Raw genomic sequence first — 6,290 nt, 5'->3', positions numbered from 1 at the left:
AGGAGATAGATATCTTCACCTTTAGCTTCGTCTCTGGTCAAAACGTGTCATATTCTTAGCGTGTAAGCCTTGTCTGCATTAGATTGTAATCTATACCAGGCATTAACAAACACAATTGCCCTCGCGCTCTGCATAAAGCCACTATGCGTGGGCTTACTGCGCTACACTCAAAACTTAATTTTAGTGTCTCTCTAAAGTTTTGACAGAAGTAGATTTCATGTTTGTGGGTTGATGAAGTGTGGACTAACTGCTCAATTGCGAGAAAAGAAAACGCTAACCACGTGAGCTAAAATGACACCTCGACATGACGAATAGTCTGGATGTTATGAAATGTTTAGACATAGCTCACCCTCACTCACTGACTGCAGGCGGCATTTGTGCAGGCAGCTACACACTGTTTTTGACGTGATTTAGGCTAAAATAAGATTTTGATCGAACGGTTGGCACAATCTGCATATGATTAGGGAAGTGAGTACTGCGTTTGTAACGTGATAAAACCTGAGAAGTTGATTAAACCCAAATAATTTAAGGAAACAGATTGCCTTGAATCATTTGAGTTTGGTAACTTAAGTAGGTCAAGTTAAGTTAAACTCAAATCATTTGAGAAAACCAGTTGCCTTAAACCATTTAAGTTGAATAGCAGTTATCACTACTTGTGTATTTTGCTTTATGTTAACTTCTATGTTGATTTATGTTCACTTCTACCATTTAAGTGATTACTACTTAGAACTTCAACTTTACTACTCAATCTATTTGAGGAAACAGATTGCCTTAAACTATTTGAGGTATTCCAACTTATGAAAGTTATTTGACAGGAGACACTGATCAATGACATTGTTTTATTGAAATGATTTGAACATTTGTGCCATACAGCTTCCATACACTTCCAAAGGTTCACTACCTGCAATAAATAAAATAAAAATAAAATAAAAACAGATTCACAAAAACATAGGTTACTAACCATCAGTTTTTTCTCTATAAACATTTTAAAATTATTTCAACATTTATTCCATATACCTCAAAAGCTTCATAAGCTTAAAAAATAAAAATAAAAAACAGATTTAAAAAACACAGGCGACTTACCATCTGGTATTTCTCTATAAACACTTTAAACTTAGCGCTCAGAGGAGCAGCTTAATCTAGAAACATCGGCAGAAAGAACTTTTTTATGGTTAATAGTGAGTGAGGATGCATGTGTGAAAGAGGGTTTGTTTATGTGTGCGTGTGAAAAAGGGACAGAGATGGAGAGGAAGAAAGAGGAAGAGTGTATAGCCTACACCAGGGGTATTCAATTAATCTTCAGCGAGGTCCAGTTACGGAAAATTTCCTCAAGCAATTATGGTCCGGAGCATCATAATGTTTAATGTGCGTGTTTAGGCTATGTATATGTATGTATGTATGTATAATATTAAGATGGATGGATGGAGCCTAGTTGTAGATAGATAGATACTTTATTGATCACCAAGGGGAAATTCAAGAAATAGAAGATTGTAGGCCTAGGCCTAATGTTTGATGTGAAATAAAATAAGTAGCCTAAAAGGCAACATTCGAAATGAGGAGAAATAAGGCAAGAGTAACCTAATTGGGGAGAAAAACTGAGTAGCCTTGGCTATTTTTAAGATCTTAACGTGAACTTAAAATAAAATTTGAGCTGAGACAAGGAAGGATATTCCACAACTGGTTCCTTGAACCCATTAATCAGCAAGTTTAATTTAGTTTTTTTAGTTTTTTTTTTATGTTGACCCGAAATCCTGGAAACCCAGGAATATCACGTTGTTGGGCAGTGAATGCATGTAGGCTTAACTAGATTGTGGTGGATCAATCATAATGCCTTCTTAAATCGTAAAATATTGTGGTCTCAGTTCACTGTTGAATGGGCCTAGCCTACCCTATGCTTGCTCAATATGCTTTGTCTAGTAGAGGTGCTTCAAATTGGCGCTTAAAATCGCCTGTCTCAGAATATATCGAAGAGGTCCAGGGCAATTCCGCGCAAAACTGTCACATCCATATTTAGTTGGCGTTACGGACGTGACAGTTTTGCGTGGTATTGCCCCCGTAGGGCGCCACAAAATAAAAATCGGCCGCCACACATAAATATTTGATGTTTAATTTAATTTAAAAATTAAATATAAGATCAAATCCTTGCATTGCCATTGAGCTGCGCTTTTTATGCACGCAGCCTTTCCTTGCCCCGCCCCACTCTCTCTCTTGTAGCCCGCTGCCCCTCCTCTGTATGTGCATTTAAGAAAATATTCACGATTGTTGAAGGATTGTTGTTGCCACATAGAAGCATTGCATAGAAGACATCTGGCTAAATTGCTATTAAATCCGCTTAGCATCGTGACCATGCTGCGCAAATTTGTTCAAAACTGCTGCATTGAAGTTAACTCTGCTAAGATCTTATCACAACATAGTAGGCTACATTGAAGAGACTAAACTAAGTTAAGTTATGCAATCAAGCAGTATCTCAAAGCTAACGTTAGAATACTGTTTGTATGCCGAATTTAGCATGCTTAGCCTACTTACAGCTGCTTGTCAATTTTGTTGAAGGTCTCATTTTATTGACTCTGACACTGAATGTTTGCAAAATCCCGATGTAAATGGAATAGTGTTTTTCAAAACTCAAAAGTGCTTGTCCCAAGGAGAAGTACGAACCTTTATTTTAACTATGTAGAAAACGTTATGAATTGCATCCACACATCAGCAGCCTTTAAACTGTGTTACAATTGCAATTTGCAAGGGTTCCCTCAAGTGACAGGCACTCAATTAGACCTATACACTACCAAGACGATGCCCCCGTTGTCCAAGTCAGCTACCGCCACAAATTGAATCCAATTCTGTGGGAAACACTGTATCCATCTGATTGTTTCTCGTCCCGCCTCCTATCCTTTTCACGCAGTCTCTTCTCCATAGTAGGCTACTTTACTCACTGACTCAAGTGGCTGAGTAGCAGCAAGCAAATGATGGTTCCTGAAGCTCCTGAAGTAAATGCTGTTATCCTAACCAACGAAAACATTTAGCCTTTGAAATCTTACGAAAATCTAAATTAGGCTATTATGGTCTGGGTCCCGATAGGATCACGCCACGGTCCCCGACTCGATCACGGTCCGCCATTTGGTGATGGCTGGCCTACACAAAAAGCCTGAGAAAAAAGAAAGAAATATTTACAGAGGGGGTGTGTGACAGACGCAGAGAGACTGCTGAGTGTATAGCTGTGTGTTTGATAGACAAAGTGAATGTGTGTGTGTGGGTGCATGTGCATGCACACGTGTGAGTGAGAGAGTATGTTTGATTGTGCATGAGATTTGAGTGTGCTTGTCAGTGTGTGTGCAAGACTGAGTGAAAGAGTGTGTGTGTGTGTGTACGCTTGTCAGTGTGTGTGCTACAGAGAAGTGTGTGAAAGACAGACGAGTGTGTGCACAGCAGTGTATACACCAACGCAACTTTACAAGATTTTAAGTCTTCTGATGCCCTGTCTAAACATTGAGTTCTAACTCATTCTTAATTGACAACAATTTGGGCTTAATCTGTCTCCTTCCATCATCTAAATTCATCAGAACGATCTGAATGAATTCAAAGAATCCTTTCAAATTTTCTGGGTATTCCAGGTGAAGAACATAAATCAGGCCAAATACAATAACAAGTGCATCTGCCCAATATCGGTGAGATAGAACAACCTGATCCTCCAGAATGACAGCCACATGTTGCGAGCTGAAGGGAACTGCTGAGGTATTCTCATCTGTAACGGCCAGAAGTGCGACTGCTCCTCTTTGGTCTTCGTCAAAGTCTGCTTCCTAAAAATACAGGAGAGAAATGCAAGACAATGCAAAGAATTATTGCCATGTGAGTGTATACACATACCTGCAAACTCAGAAGGGCTGAAAAAGGTGACATATTTCAAGACAACAACCCACCCCCCCCGCAGAAGATTTGAAAAAGATTTTCACGTAAATGAAGGGATATCGGGAATAACCGACATTTCTATTACATGCACATAGGTAGACCTGCAATAATGAATATTATCATATTATATTATAATAAATGTGCAATAAGCAGAATTTAAATATGGCTGCATTTGACACTTTTACATATTAAAATGACATAGTCCTAATAGTAGGCCTACCAGTTGTTTTGAGTTAAGGCCATGTTTAGCCTAATTGAATAACTTAATGATGGACAAGATATTTTCAGACCTGCCATCCTTGAAGAAATGTCAGTATTACCTCAAACCAGGGAAAACACATTGCCCAACTTGGCCTTCATGTATGCAGCCAAAAACAGATCAAACAACATAAATGTTGACAATCTGTTTTAAAGCCTAATCCTTATCTATAAAAATCACTGGTGTTGATAGAAAGGGACTGTGGATATCCATTTTCTGGTCTCTATTCTAGCATGTCTGGTTTATTACTACCTCTTTTAAATCCATTATTATTTTATATTTTTTATAAAGAAATACATCTATCCCTCATGTTATGTTGGTGTCTTTCTGCTCCTCTCGTGTCTACTGAGGCTGCAATTATCACATTCCAACTAAAGGGGCGGGTCTCAGCAATAGGTGCGTTATGTCAGTCTACTCTAGAAGCCTAGGTCTCGCTTGTTTGCGCGCTAATTATCAAGAATTATGATCTATATGCTACACAGAAAACAAACAAATTAAACACCTATCACTGAGCAAGTCAAACTATTTTGCTAGGTCCACTTTCAGATTTGTTGCAAATAACTACATTTGGCCTTGGAAAGGTCTGCGCTCCCTGAGAACGTCATGTCTAACCATCATCGACACATGGAAAATATAATGCTAAATGAAATAACTCGTGAACAAGCAATAACTTTCCAAGACAATATTAAACTATTAAGCCGAGCTAAATTCACAATCGCACTCAGTGCAGAGTCGTTTTGTTTCGCAAAGCAATTCAAAACGGCCAGCTGCGGGAACGTGAATTTGCGAGTAAACACTTGTTAACCTCACCTCAGCAAGTCTTTCATTTAACCCACCGAGAGCAAGAGAAAAGTAGCCTAACAATATGATGTTTTACCTTGAGTTTATAGTCAGAGAGAGTGTAGCATGTGGCCCGTGTTTGTTAGCTAACATTTTCTTTTTTTCCTTGGTCATATCGTTGCTGCAGGTCATAGCAGGCAGGCTATGCGTAACAGAAAGTGAGAGATAAAGCCCGCCCTCAGAAACAATTGATAGGTCTTCAAAAATAGCACAAAGAGAGGCCAATCACTTGTCTATAAATCTCGCATGAAATCGACGATAGTCTCACTCCAGACTATGGGAAGTTGACCCCCCCCCAAAAAAAAAAAAAGTATGTATACAAAAAAAAGACATCATGAGAGTGTAGGGAGGTGTGTGTTTGTGTGTGTGTAAGATTTTGTGTATGCTGTTTCAATGAGTCAAAAAGGGGGTGGGGTGGGGGGTTGCAGCATGATTGTTCGAGAAGGGAATAGGCCGCAAGCTAGAGAGCCTTACCGTGCACCCCCCGCATAATCCAACGAAACCAATTTTTTTTTTTAAAGGCCCGACATGCTGAACATGAATTAGAATGTTTACATTAAAAATGTTGGGTTGCACTACCTGTTTCAGGCCCATGAATAGTTTTACACTGAAAATCAATGCATTTCAATACATTGGAAATGCATTACAGGAACATGACTCAATGACCTAGGGAAAGGTGTGACATCTGTCTTTGCATGTTTAATCACATCTAGAGGACCCAAGCTTTCAGAAAATGTATGGTTTTCACAAGGCAAATCAAGTAGAAAGACTTTACATTTTGGTCTTTATATTTAGGGAAAGCCAAGTAACCACTCAAACCATACAATTACTAAAAGCACGTGTCCTGTAGATGTGATTAAATATGCAAAGACAGATGTCACATCTTCATGGAGAGTCATGTTCCTGTAATGCATTTCCAATGTATTCCAATGTATTGCAACGCACTGACCACCTGAAACAGGTAGTGCAACCCAAACTTTTCAATATGAACATTCTAATTCATGTTCAGCATGGTCGGACTTTTCAAAAAAAGATAGTTACGTTGAATTATGCTGGGGGTGCACGGTAAGGCCCCCTAGCTCGCGGCCTAGAAGAACAAGTTACGACGATGACATTAAAGCGAGAGGTCTAAAACTGTTGTGAGTGAATGAATGAATGAATGAATGAATGAATGAATGAATATGGTACATACCTTGCAGCTCCTGAAGATATCAGATGCATCCTCTTTCAGATACAGTGCCAAACCAAAAAGGACCGCCGTCCTTGTTGCCTGGACGTCGTTCTTATC

Source organism: Alosa alosa, chromosome 3 (assembly GCF_017589495.1).
Source record: "Alosa alosa isolate M-15738 ecotype Scorff River chromosome 3, AALO_Geno_1.1, whole genome shotgun sequence".
NCBI lineage: Eukaryota > Metazoa > Chordata > Actinopteri > Clupeiformes > Clupeidae > Alosa > Alosa alosa.
The sequence above is the reverse complement of the archived record's forward strand: the minus strand, read 5'-3'. Positions refer to the sequence as shown.